At 40.2% G+C, this 13,349-nt stretch overlaps 1 protein-coding gene across 1 annotated transcript in view; it reads right to left on the bottom strand.

Annotated features, from left to right (window-relative positions):
* Window positions 1-281: 281 nt before the first annotated feature.
* LOC144582778 (uncharacterized) overlaps window positions 282-13,349 on the bottom strand; it is a 201,337-nt gene continuing 188,269 nt past the window's right edge. The window contains exon 2 of the transcript XR_013536216.1: window positions 282-2,925. The gene's annotated coding sequence lies outside the window, so the exon portion shown is untranslated. The remainder of the gene's footprint in view (window positions 2,926-13,349) is intronic.

Consider the following 13,349-nt stretch of genomic DNA (forward strand, 5'->3'; position numbering starts at 1 on the left):
AGTTTTCCTCAATCGTTCCTTCAAATATGTTTTCCAAGCTTTTAGGATTGTTGTCTTCCTCAGGAACACTGATTATTCGTAGCTTTGTTGTTTAACATAACCCCAGACTTCTTGGAGGTTTAGTTCTTATTCTTTTTTTTTTTTTTTTTGTCTTTGTTGGATTGGTTAATTCAAAGACCTTGTCTTTGAGCTCTGAATTTCATTCTTCTACTTTTTCAATTCTATTGCTGAGATGTTCCAGAGCATTTTGCATTTCTAAAAGTGTGTCCAAATTTCTTAAATTTTTGTTTTTTCTTTAAGTTCTCTATTTCCTTGAATATTTCTCCCTTCATTTCCAGTATTATTTTTTTATTTCCTTGCATTGGGCTTCTCCGGTCCCTCCCTGATTAGCTTAATAACTAACCTCCCAAATTCTTTTTTGGGTAAATAAGGGATTTCTTCTTGGTTTGGTTCCATTGCTAGTGAACTGGTGTGATTTTTGGGTGGTGTTGATGAGCCTTGTTTTGTCATATTACCAGGGTTAGTTTTCTGGTTCCTTCTCATTTGGGTAGCCTCTGTCAGAGGGAAGGTCTAGGGCTGAAGGCTGTTATTCAGAATTTTTTGTCCCATGAGGTGTACCCTTCATGTAGTACTCTCCCTCTTTTTCTGTGGATGTGGCTTCCTGTGAGCCAAACCGCAGTAATTGTTACCTCTCTTCTGGGTCTAGCCACCCAGCGAGTCTATCCAGCTCTAGACTGGTGCTGGATGTTGTCCACACAGAGTCTTGTGACGTGAACTATCTATGGGTCTCTCACCTGTGAATACCAGCACGCATTCCAGTGGAGGTGGGGGGGGTATGCAATAGACTCTGTGAGGGAGGGTCCTGAGCTTTGGTGTCTTAATGTTCTATTTTTGTGCTGGTTGGCCTCCTGCCAGGAGATGGCACTTTCCATAACACATCTGCTATAGTAGTGTGGAATGGGACCCACGATGGGTGGGGCCCTAGAGCTCCCAAGATTATATGTCCTTTGTCTTCCACTACCAGGGTGGGTAGGGAAGAACCATCAGGTGGGGGCAGAGCTACACATGACTGAGTTCAGACTCTCCTTGGGAAAGTCTCGCTGAGGCTGCTGTGGGGGATGGGGGAAAGATTCCCAGGTCACTAAGGGTGTGTACCTAGGAGGATTATGGCTGCCTCTGCTGAGTCATGCAGGTTGTCTGTGGGCTGGGTGGGGAAGGGGGGAAATTTGGCAGTCACAGGCCTCACCTACCTCCCATGCAAACTAAATGGCTAATCTCACTCCTGCTGTGTCCCCTCAGCAGCCCCAATGTGTTTCCAGGCAGAGGGCAAGAGGAGCTTGAAAACTTGCCCAAGGCTATTAGCCTCCCAGCTGCAAAAGAAAAGGGCTTTAGTTCTCCACCAGCCCTCCGCTGTGAAGTCTGCAAGCAGGATTAATGCCCTCCCCAGAGTTCTGGCCAGGAGGATTCTTGAACCATTCAAATTGTTACAAAGTTCAGTTACAGAATTCCTTCTCCCTGCGAAGTTTTACCCCCTGCTCCTCTGGCCACCCTCCTGATAGATCCCTGTGGTGCCAGGCAGGAATGGGCTGCCTGGGGACCCAGAGAGCCCCCAAGGCCTTTCTGCTGCTTCCTCTACCACTGTATTTCACTCAGCTTGGCTCTCTCACCTGACTCACCTCCAGGTAAAGTCAGAAACTTCTCCCACAAACAGACCTTCATCTTCTCCAATGGGAGTATATGTTCCAGAGAGGAGGGTCTCCCTTTCCCGCTTCTGCAGTTGGGGCACTCATACTATTTGGGGTGTCTCCTGCAGAAGCAGTCCGCTTCCATCAGAGGGTCTGTGGGTCCTCTCAGGTTTACTGATTTGTTTTTAGAGTTGATCTGGAGCTAAAATTCACAATGCAAGCCTGTTCATGCTCCTTTGTCCAGAGCTGCAATCTAGTCCTGCCTCTGGTCCGCCATGATCCCCTAGTCTTTGCATTTTTTTTCTTAGACATAGCACAGGAAAGTGCTTGTTTACTTGGCAGGCACGCTGATAGCCAGATAGAAGTACTTGGGCTGAGCCAAATGCCTTAGTTACAAGTACGTCATCAGCCACAATTAAACCAGGAAATACAGGCCTCTCAGGAAGTGCACTTGATAACGGAGCCTCAGTGAGCCAAAATTAGCCAATAATCAGCATTGCTCTTCATCCTGAAATGATGCAATCATATTTTACAAGGCAGTCCAGTGGTGGAAGACAGGCCTGAGGGACACATTTGACCCCTTGTCTAGCTTTGTCACCCGTCACATGATTTTAGACAACCAGAGTTAAATGCCTTCCCAGTGTTTCAGCTTCTCTTTTTCAAAGTCTCAAATCTAGCCATCAGTGGCGGAATTATAAGTTCATACGAGTGGCAATTTATTAGACAACGACCTCTTTAATGCCAGGAACAATGTTTTACTCTTCTTTATATACACTGAGCACAATGCTTGGTGCAGCAGCCATTGAACTATTGTTTGCTAAATTATTAACAATCAGAAAACTAAATGATAAACGAGACCCATTAGTCACTAGCTGTTTAGACAGGCTTTCTTGTTGTCCATTGACACTATTAAGCTAGGAATGACTAGTCCAAGATCATTTACGGAGTCACACAGAAAAGTCTGGGGTGGCATTCTAGCCACAGAGCTACGCAGCCTGCCCAAACAGAGCTGTCTCAGTAGCACATGCTCTCCTCCTACCAAACCAAAAAGAGAAGCAACTTGGTTAGAGTCTTAGGATTCCAAGGCCCACTTATTTCTGGTTACTTGCTTTTGGCAGGCACTGCATAGATAATCAAAGAAACTGCTGAAATTGAAGAGATTTATCCTTTTCATTCCTAGAAAGTTCATAGGAATCATCATGTGTTGTAGTACATCAGTCCAGCTGGAATTCTTCGTCTCCTGGAGAGGAAAAACACACAGGTGACCAAGGTACTGAGGTGCATTCCAAGAGAACTATAGGATCATGTTTCTGTCCTCTAGTGATTTGTAATCTAACGTCTTGGAGACTCTTTCAGAAAAGAACAGCTATGTTTAGCATTAAGAAACTGTTAAGGAGCATGTAGGGAAGCATAGGCTCTGAAGCGAAAAGAAGTTACTAGTTTTGTGACCTCGGGCATATAACCCAACCTCTGGGCCTCAAGTATCACAACAGTTTCCATCTCTCAGACTGCCTGTAAGCCGCAGATGAAATCAGGCATGTTCAGAGAGGCACTGCAAACCGTAGCACACATCACACGTGCCAGTCATTACTGTTTCATACATACTTTGTTCTACGTATCCAGAAGGTAGAGATGTGAACTTCAAGAAAATGCTCAATTTAAAAGCAGTAATTAAAGTCAGGCGCGGTGGCTCAAGCCTGTAATCCCAGCACTTTGGGAGGCCGAGGCGGGTGGATCACGAGGTCAAGATATCGAGACCATCCTGGTCAACATGGTGAAACCCCGTCTGTACTAAAGATACAAAAAATTAGCTGGGCATGGTGGCGTGTGCCTGTAATCCCAGCTACTCGGGAGGCTGAGGCAGGAGAATTGCTTGAACCCAGGAGGCGGAGGTTGCGGTGAGCCGAGATGGCGCCATTGTACTCCAGCCTGGGTAACAAGAGCAAAACTCCGTCTCAAAAAAAAAAAAAAAAGCAGTAATTCATAGAACCATGATTGCAAATTGGGAGTGAATTCCAGAGAGACAGAGTGACCAAAAATTGAATCCTGGATTTTGCCAGGCGCCCAGAGGTATCAGTGCATGCCAAGGAGCTAATAATGTCTTTCCACAGAACTCTGTTTAGAACACTGAGGAATTTGGCTCTCAATTCTGGTGTCTCCAATATCAGAGTGATTTTTGATACCAGGAATTATAAGAATTGGCATTTGCTCAATGTCTATCACATTCACTTATTTTTTTTTTTTTTCGCTAAACGTTAAAACTACTCTCTATCACATAGGCAAGTTGAGTTTTTTATTCAGCTCTAAAAATCTAATGATAAAACTTTCCGATCATGCCTGTGTGAAAACATTACCACTGGTAGAAACAAATTAAAATGCTGGAATGTCCACAGTGTGAGCACAACAGGCTCTCAATGAATTTATGCTTTCCTATAAACCTGTATGCTTTCTCTGTAAAATAAGCAATTTTTTGGACAGTTTTTTAAAATGGTCCAGTTTCTCTAGTCATTAGCAGACAAAATTTTTATGGATTTTAATACTTTTCTATTCAGAATAATTGTGTAATTTATGGCAGAATATGTGCCCAGTTACCATGTATTTCTCGAAGTTTCTAGTTAACAACCTTTCCCTTGCACAGTTGGACTGCTGATGTAAGTTTGTAAGAGAGGCTTTTAATTTTCTCATCCTTCTCTTCTGTCTCTGCCTCTGCTTCCCCCTGGGTCTTTCTGGCAATTGTCTTAGCTCTCCTGACAGCAAAGCAAAGGAAACCCATCGCGCCCCGTCTTTCCTCTCAGGTTTTACCCCATTGCATCTGCAGGATGACAGGGAGGCAGGAATTTAGGTCCCAAACACATTTATTGTTCCTCTGTAGATGAGGTAACTCCTCCGCCTTTCTGCACTGTTATCAAAAACAGGTTTCACCCACCCACGAAAGGTCCGGGGAGGCTCCTGGCTAGAAACTGTGCAGGGCCCCTCCCTTGGAGCAGTCTGTCTCCATGGAGACCGACACGCTGAGAAAACTCACACCCGGCCAGGTGGAGACCACAGCAGCGGGGGGGATGCTGAGAGTCTACAGTCGGGAAAAACTAAATGGGAGACTGAAGTGTTCCGGTGGGAGAATTTACTCCTTTGTAGCTGTTTTTAAAAATATTTCCTCATCTCAAAAACGGGAGAGAAAGTGGTGAGGGAGGGAGGGAAGAAAAGAGAGAGAGAGGGAGAGAAGACTGTCCATGGATAAGAAGAACGAAAGCGTTAGCTTTTCATTTAATTACATATAATTTCCTCGAGGTCAGAATGTTCTGTAATCCAATGTTTATCATTGTGGATCTGCTCCATTTTCATCATGCAGCAGCAGTGAGAAAGCAGTTGATCATGGAAACCACTACCTACACTTAGCAAATAGTCCCTGTTTAAACACCTCATCAACTTGTACACATGATATGATCTCTCAAGCTCTTGGCTTTCTCTAGAATCTCATTAATTTCAGAGGGTGATTTCTAATGATCACATTTCAGACAAACCGTCAGAAACATTTTTTATTTTTCTTTTGTTGCTTGTTGCCAAGTGAGAACAATCTTGTAATGACACCACACTTTTCAACCTGCTTTTTCATAATGAGTCTTCAGGGGGAAATTCAACTTAAGAGAACTAAGAAAACAGTCTGCTACTTCGCATATCAGCAAAATCATAGGAACATGGCTTTGCATGCATAATACGACATGATTATCATGCCTGCACCGGGCCAGCTATATCCTACAGAGATTATGAGCCTTTGCTGCTGATCAGTACAAGTGTAGAATTACTTGCACTTGCCAGTACACACTTTAACATAATCGATAACATATAATTTGTTAGTATCTCTAAGAACTAGGGAATAGAAGGGAAATGTAAAAGATCAAAACTCAAAGTCTCAGGTTTGCCTCTGAGCGATTCTATTATGTGCCCCAAGTCACGAAAAGCTAATGTGCTCAATAGCACAACTTTTAAAAAGCACGACTATGTTTTGTTACTTTCTACCACCCCTCTGGATTTACCGTAGTCATTAGTATTGTTTTCAGACTAAACAGAAAATAATAGTCAATGAAGGGAGAATAAGCTCATAAATGAAATGCATTTATCTAAAACCCCCTGTCCTTAGAGACCAAGAATGACATTCCTCTTAGGACTTGAGGAGTGGAGGTGACAGTCTCTGTCACAGGAGCTAAAAGTGAAAGGAAATGATGGTCTCAACCACACTCCCAAGGGAATGATTTTTAAAGAAATGCCTTTGAGTTTATTCAGAGACACAACACCTTTTTCATGATCCTGCAATGTTGTTCTGTTACATTGTCAAGAATCCTTGGATACAGCCTAAATCTGTGCTATTTCAAAGCTATTTCAAAAGGCCTAATAATTCTTTGTATTTGTTAAGTATTCTAACAGCCAAGACATGAAAATATTCTAATTTTCTTTGCTCTGTTTATACTTTAATTTAATTCATGATGATCAAAGTCAGTCTTTCTGTAGAATTTGAGTCAAGTGAAAAGATCTGCATGCCCAAAATACACCTCTTTTATCAACCTGAAGCCCCATTATCGGAGTCCATCATAGATTGTCACATTTCCAGGAGAACTAAAATTCTAGATTCCATCATCAATAATTAATACTAGTAAAAACTGATTAGCTAAATGAAGATACTTGAGGAAATATGACCAGAGCAGGGACAATAGGTAAGAGATATTCGAAGGGAGAAATTAAGGGAGAGAGAAAGAGTTTATTTCAGCATTTGTTGAAAACATACTCTGCACATGAAATTGAGCACTCGCTGTGCAGTATACTTTTTAATCCTCACAATAAATTACTACTCCTCCCATACCACATAATAGGTCTCACAGCCTGAATCTAACTATACTGCTGAGAGAACAGGGTGACAGGTGAGTGTGGAGAAAAGTCCAGAGAAGGCTCGCTGCCTGGGGGGTCTGGTGACAGCCAGGACAGTAGGATGCTAGCTGTCGAAGGGAAAAGCTCCAAAGGCAAATTCCACCAAAGGGGTGACCCAAAGGGACATAATGGAACCCTAAAATTGCCTCTAATTTATTTGATGATAATTTTAAAAACATTTGAAAAACAGGGAGGAAATGATTCATCAAGAGGAAACTATAAATCCTCTTCAATTCTCAGATACTTCAAAAACAGTAGTAAAATGTTAAGAGTTTATTGTGGCTGGGAGTGGTGGCTCACACCTGTAATCCCAGAACTTTGCGGGGGGCCAAGACAGGTGGATCATTTGAGATCAGCAGTTAGACACCAGCCTGGTCAACACGGTGAAACCCCATCTCTACTAAAAATACAAAAAATAGCCAGGCATGGCGGCACGCTCCTGTAATCCCAGCTACTCTGGAGGCTGAGGCAGGAGAATTGCTGGAACCCAGGAGGCAGAGGTTGCAGTGAGCCAAGATTGCGCCATTGCACTCCAGCCTGCGCAACAGAGTGAGACTCCACCTCAAAAAATAAATAAATAACATTTTATTGCAAGAAGTAAGTGGGATAGAGCTTGTGAGTGTGGTGAATGTGTGTATAGTGTGATGTGTGTGTGAACACACATGAGAATGCAGTACACATGTGAATGGTATGATGTATGTGTAGATATGTGTGTACATGAAGGATGGTGACGAAGCACATTTAACACATTATTGCTAAATAGATTTCCACTCACCTGGGAAAATAAGCAACAACCCTGTGAACTATCTGCCTGTCTGAGAAAATGCCCTAAAGAAAATGAATGTAGCTGTGATAACTGGACTCCCTTTAAATGCAAACAGGTACCAAAAAATTCCTCATAAATCTAATATGCTCCCTAGATGCAGATTTCTCCCATTCTTCAAGAGGTCCATTTAGCACGTTTTTATCTGTTTTCCAAACCCCAGTGTTCCCTGTAACCCACCTGTTATAATAACTGCTAACTGATGACTCTACCTCATACTTCACTGAGAAGCTAGACACAGTCATATAGGAATTCCCCCATCTTCCTAGCATCACCTCCACCTGTACTGGAACCCACATGCTCTGCCTTTCTTCCTGTTGCAATGGAAGATATGTTTGTCTTCCCAGCAAACGCTACCCCACTGTGCTTTGGATCTGATCCTCTCTATGCTTCTCAAGGATTTCTGACTCTCTTTGTAATTATTCGTGTCTTTCTTGTTGCCATGAGCATACAAACTTGCTGTAGGATCCCCCTTCTTTAAGGAGTGTTCCCATGATCCTGCAATCCTCCACAAAGACTGCTCCCAGTTTTCTGCTCTGCATCACAGCAGAAATAACTCTCTTACATTCACTGCCCATGTGGCTTCACTTCCAGACGTCTCTTTGATATCTTTCAGTACGGTTTCTGTCTCACTCCAACCCAATAGAACGGCCCATAACCAAGCGCCAGTGACTCCCCTGCTACCAAAGACAATCTTCAATTATCTGACCATATTGCACTCTCTAAACAAAAGTTTACAGAGTGAACAGTCTCTTTCCTGAAGTATTTTTGGAAATACTACTTTTTAGGTTTCCTACTACTTTCCCATCCGTTCTTCCTCAGTTCCTTTACTGGCCCCTCCTCTTCTGCAAGACCTCCTTCTGAGGTCTCAGGAGTCAATCTATCATTTTTCTATCCTCGACTTATGCTCTCCCTCTTGGTGATCTCTATCCCATAGCTATAGATAATATCAATTTGCATCCAATTTTATATGTTTGGGCTCAACCTCCCTAATGAGTTTCATACTCTAATTAATGGACTCCTTAAAATATACACTTAGGTGTAAACTTAACATATTCAAAACAGAATGCATGTGCTTTGCTTTTTTGTTATTGGTGGGGTGTATGTGTGTGTGTGTGTGTGTGTGTGTGTGTGTGTGTTAGCCTCAGAAACCTGTTCCCTACTAACCCCAGTGGTTTTCTGTATCTCATAAATAGTGCTATAATCCAATTAGATTTACAACCCAATTTAGAGTTGCAAAACCTAAGAATCATGTCTACCTCCAAAATATACCCTGATTCCACCACCTCTCAGTTTCTACTGCAAATACCTGGTGTCAGCCATTGTGTGATCTCCTATCTGAACTATCTCTTGCTTGCAGACCTGGCCCATCCTGATATCTCTTCTTCATACTGAATCCAAAATACACTCATCACATCAACTGTCTGGTTAAAAACCCCCAATGACTTCTGAGTGCATGTAAAATAACATCCAAATTCCGTACTGTGTCCTTTGAGGTGTGGGCTGTCTGTTAATACCTTTGTCCATTCTCAGACTTCCTCTCCCAACTCTCCTCTTTTGCTCACTGTGCTCCAACCGCAATGACCTTTGTTATACTCTCTGAACAAGACAACCCTGTTCTGGTCTCAGAAGTTTGCACTGGCAATGGCAAGTCACTCTACCTGGATCACCCTCCCCTCTGCTCCTCATCTAACTGATCCTAATCACTAGGTCTCCTCTCAGATGTCAACTCTGCAGAGATACTTCTGCAGACCCACACATTTAAACTTGATCCATATCCCCCACTTCATTCACTATTACACCATCATGTTTTCGTTTCTTGATATAACCTGTAATAAAGAAAATTTCTTGTGTGTTTTATCTTCGCACTAGAATATAAGCTCCATGAGAGCATGTATGTCTTGTTCATTTACTGTATTTGACGTGCTTAAATCAGGGTCAACAAGTAGTTGGTGTTCAGTCAATATCTGTTGAATGTAGAAATTAATCAGTTACAGTATGTTGTGAAACCTCAATCAGGTAGAAGTGCCATAAGCTAACGATCTGAGCTGACGCATGAAGATAGTATTGTCTTCATAGTTTTAGTCTTGTGCTAAATCATAATAAATACCCTCTAAGCTTAACAGGAGAATGCAACCCAAACACTTCAGGCATGTGGAGAATATTTTAATGACAGTAAGAATGTGAAAGGGTAATTGTTCAAGCTCTATGCTTCATTCCTTTCTTCAACATAGTAGCATAATTTAATTACACAGTGCTATAAACATCCCTATGCACCTAAGTCAACAATATGTTTACCATAGCCGAGCTGTACAGTTATGAAAAATTAATTTTTAATCATGTGAACTCATCTTTACTATATCTTACTAGATACAATTACTTTGAGATTTGCTATGCGTTGAAAGGAGATAGCTGTCAACTGTCAAATTCCCAAAGTGGCTATAGTAAGATCATACCAAGTAGATTTTAAACAAAAAAAAAAGTTTCTAGAGTTAAAGAGGGACATTTCAAAATAGCAAGAGGGTCAATTTATCAGGAAGATAACAATTAAACCGTGTATACACCTAATAAATATACAAAGAAAGCAAAAACATACAGAATTAAAGAAATAAGCAATTCAACAATAATAGTTGGAGACTTTACTACCCCACTTTAATAATGAATAGAACAAGGGAGAAGATCAACAAGGAAATAGAGGACTCGAACAATGCCATAAACCAACTAGGCCCAGCAGACACCCATAAAACAATCCACCAGCAACAAGAGAATATGCATTCTACACAGTACACACGGAACATTCTCCAAGATTGATTATATGCTGGGCCATAAAACATGTCTCAATAAATTTACAAGGATTAAAATTATGCAAAACATGCTCTTTGGCCACAATGAAATTAAATGATCAATATCAGAAGAAAATTTGAGGCATTCACAAATATGTGAAAATTAGCAACAAAATTCTAAATAACCCATGGTTGGAGAAGAAATCACAAAGAAAATTCAAAAAATACTTTGATATAAATAAAAACAAAGACACAATATAACAAAATTTATGGGATGCTGAGAAAGCAATGCTCAGAGGAATATTTATAGCTGAAAACACCTTTTTTCTTAAAAAAAAAAAAAAAGGACTATCTCAAATCTAATTTTCCACCTCAACAAAGAAAAAGAAGAGGAAACTAAACTCCAAACAGGTAATATATTTTCTGTCTGTATAGATTTGCCTAGTCTATACATATAATTTAAATGGAACCATAATAAATGCGGTCTTTTGTGACCAGCTTCTTTCATGGAGTAGAATGTTTTCAGCATTTTCTATGCTGTAGCATGTGTTGTTACTTCATTCCTTTTAATTGAGAAATAATATTTTTTGTGAGAATGTACTTCATATTATTTATCTATTTATGAGTTGACAGACATTTGGGTTGTTTCTACGCTTTGGCTGTTATGATGAACACTGCTTCAAATATTCACATTTAAGTTTTTATGTGAACACATCATTTCTCTTGGATACATATTAATATCTAGGAGTGCAATGCAGCATCGTATCATACAGCAATTCTGTGCTTAACAATTTTAGAAACTACCAACTGTATTCCAAAGTGGCTGCACTGTTTTACATTTCTATCAACAAAGAATAGTTCCGTTTCACCACGTCTTCACCAACACTTGATAACTGTCTGCTTTTTTTTAATGAAGCAGTATCTCATTGTGGCTTTGATTTGCATTTCTCTAATGACTAATAACATCTCTTTTATATGCTTATTGGCAACTTGTATGTTTTTTTGGAGAAATGTCTATTCAAATTTTTTTCCCAGCTGGGTGTGGTGGCTCATACCTGTAATCCCAGCACTTTGGAAGGCCGAGGCTGGTGAATCTCTGTCTCTACAAAAAAATACAAAAATTATTGTAGTTGGGACTACAGTCATGGTGGCATTTTCCTGTAGTCCCATCTACTTGAGAGGCTGAAGCAGCAGAACTGCTTGAGGCTGGGAGGCAGAGGTTGCAGAGAGCTGAGATTGCACCATTGCACTGTTAGCCTGAGCAACAGAGCAAGACTTTGTCTCAAAAAAAAAAAATTATTTTCTCATTTTAAAATTATCTTTCTTTTGTCAAGTTGTAAGAGTGCTTTATATATTCTGGGTATAAGTACCTTACTACATACATTATTTACATATATGTTTCCCAGTCTTTAGGGTATATTTTTACTTGCTTATTTGACGTGTGGCACAAATGCTTTCACTTAATGGTGTTCAATTCATCCGTATTTGTATTTTGTCACTTATATCTAAGAACCTACTGAAGCTTTCCTTCTATGTTTTCTTTTTACATTAACTCATTTTGATTTAATTTGTGTATGAAGTGAGGTAGGGGGTCTAAATTCCTTGCTCTCTATGTAGCAATCCATTTGTCTTAGCACCATTGAAAGACTATTCCTTCCTCTTTGAATTGTCTTAGCAGTGTTGTTGAAAGTCTATTTGTCATAAATATATGAGTTTATTTCTGTACTTATGTGTAGCTGTGACTTCTTTCTCATAGGATTTGTAGATAGAATGAAAACCAACTCATGCTATGAGAGCACTCAAACACACCTTTCTCCTAGGGCTATGTATTGTATCTTCAGGACACATGGAGACAAGATCACAGTACAATTATTATAACAGTCTGAGGGCAGGTCTGGTTGAGAACAAGATCTACCTTGCATTCCTCTAAACAGAGCTTCCAGCTTCCTGCTAACATATCTATGAAAATACAGTACTTCAGGCAAAAATATTAATTTTCAAGTAAGAGTTTCTAATTTATAAAGAATTTCATTAGTTTTGTTTTTCTTAAACGGGCTTTCTTTTTTAGGACAATTTTGTGCGCACAGCAAAACTGAGAGGAAGGTACAGAGATTCCTCCTTTACCTGCTGCCCGGACACATGCACAGCCTCTCCCACTGTCAACATCCAGCACCAGAGTGGTGCATTTGTTATAGTCAGTGAACCTACATTGATGTATCATTGCTGCCCGAAGCCCATAGTTTACATTAGGGTTCAGTCTTAGCGTTGTGCATTCTTAGCGTTGTGAGTTTGGACAAATGTGTAAAGATACGTACCCAGCATTACAGTATCATACAGAGTAGTTTCACTCTCCTCTGTGCTCTATCTATTCATCCCTCCCTCTCCTCTCTCCCCTGGCAACCACTGATTCTTTTACTGCCTACATAGTTTTGCCTTTTCCAGAACGTTAGGTAGTTGGAATCATACAGTAGGTAGCCTTTTCAAATTGGCTTCATTCACTTAATAATATGCATTTAAAATTCCTCCATATCTTTTCATGGCTTTGTAACTCATTTCTTTTTAGCACTGAATAATAGTCCGTTGTCTGGTTCTACCACAGTTTATCCGTTAACCTACTCAAAGACATCTTGATTTCTTCCACATTTGGTAATTATGAATAAAGCTGCTATAAGTGTTCATGTGCAGGTTTTCATGTGTACAGAAGTTTTCAACTCATTTGAGTAAATATCAAGGAGCACAATTGCCAGATCATATGGTAAGAGTATGTTTAGTTTTATAAGAAACTGCCAAAATTGTTTTAATGTAAAATAAAAACTGTATGATTCAGATGGAAACATAAAGCTGCCTAAAAGGAAAACATTAGAAAGACCTAATATATGAATTCTAAATCACATTGCCAAAAGACAAGGACTGAAATTCTAGAGAGTATTAAGGGGTGTGTTGTAATTAAGACTTTCCTATGTGAGTATTGTCATTCATTTGTGAAAGCAGAAGACAAACATTCTCAGAGATACAAGGGCTCAGACAACCTGTTACCCAGGTAACCTTTCAAAAATTACTTGAAATAAATTCTAAGTGTCCAAAGGATAAAGCAAATTAAGAATTCAAGCATGGAGAATTACTGTGTAAATAAAATTT

Source organism: Callithrix jacchus, chromosome 5 (assembly GCF_049354715.1).
Source record: "Callithrix jacchus isolate 240 chromosome 5, calJac240_pri, whole genome shotgun sequence".
Classification (NCBI taxonomy): domain Eukaryota; kingdom Metazoa; phylum Chordata; class Mammalia; order Primates; family Cebidae; genus Callithrix; species Callithrix jacchus.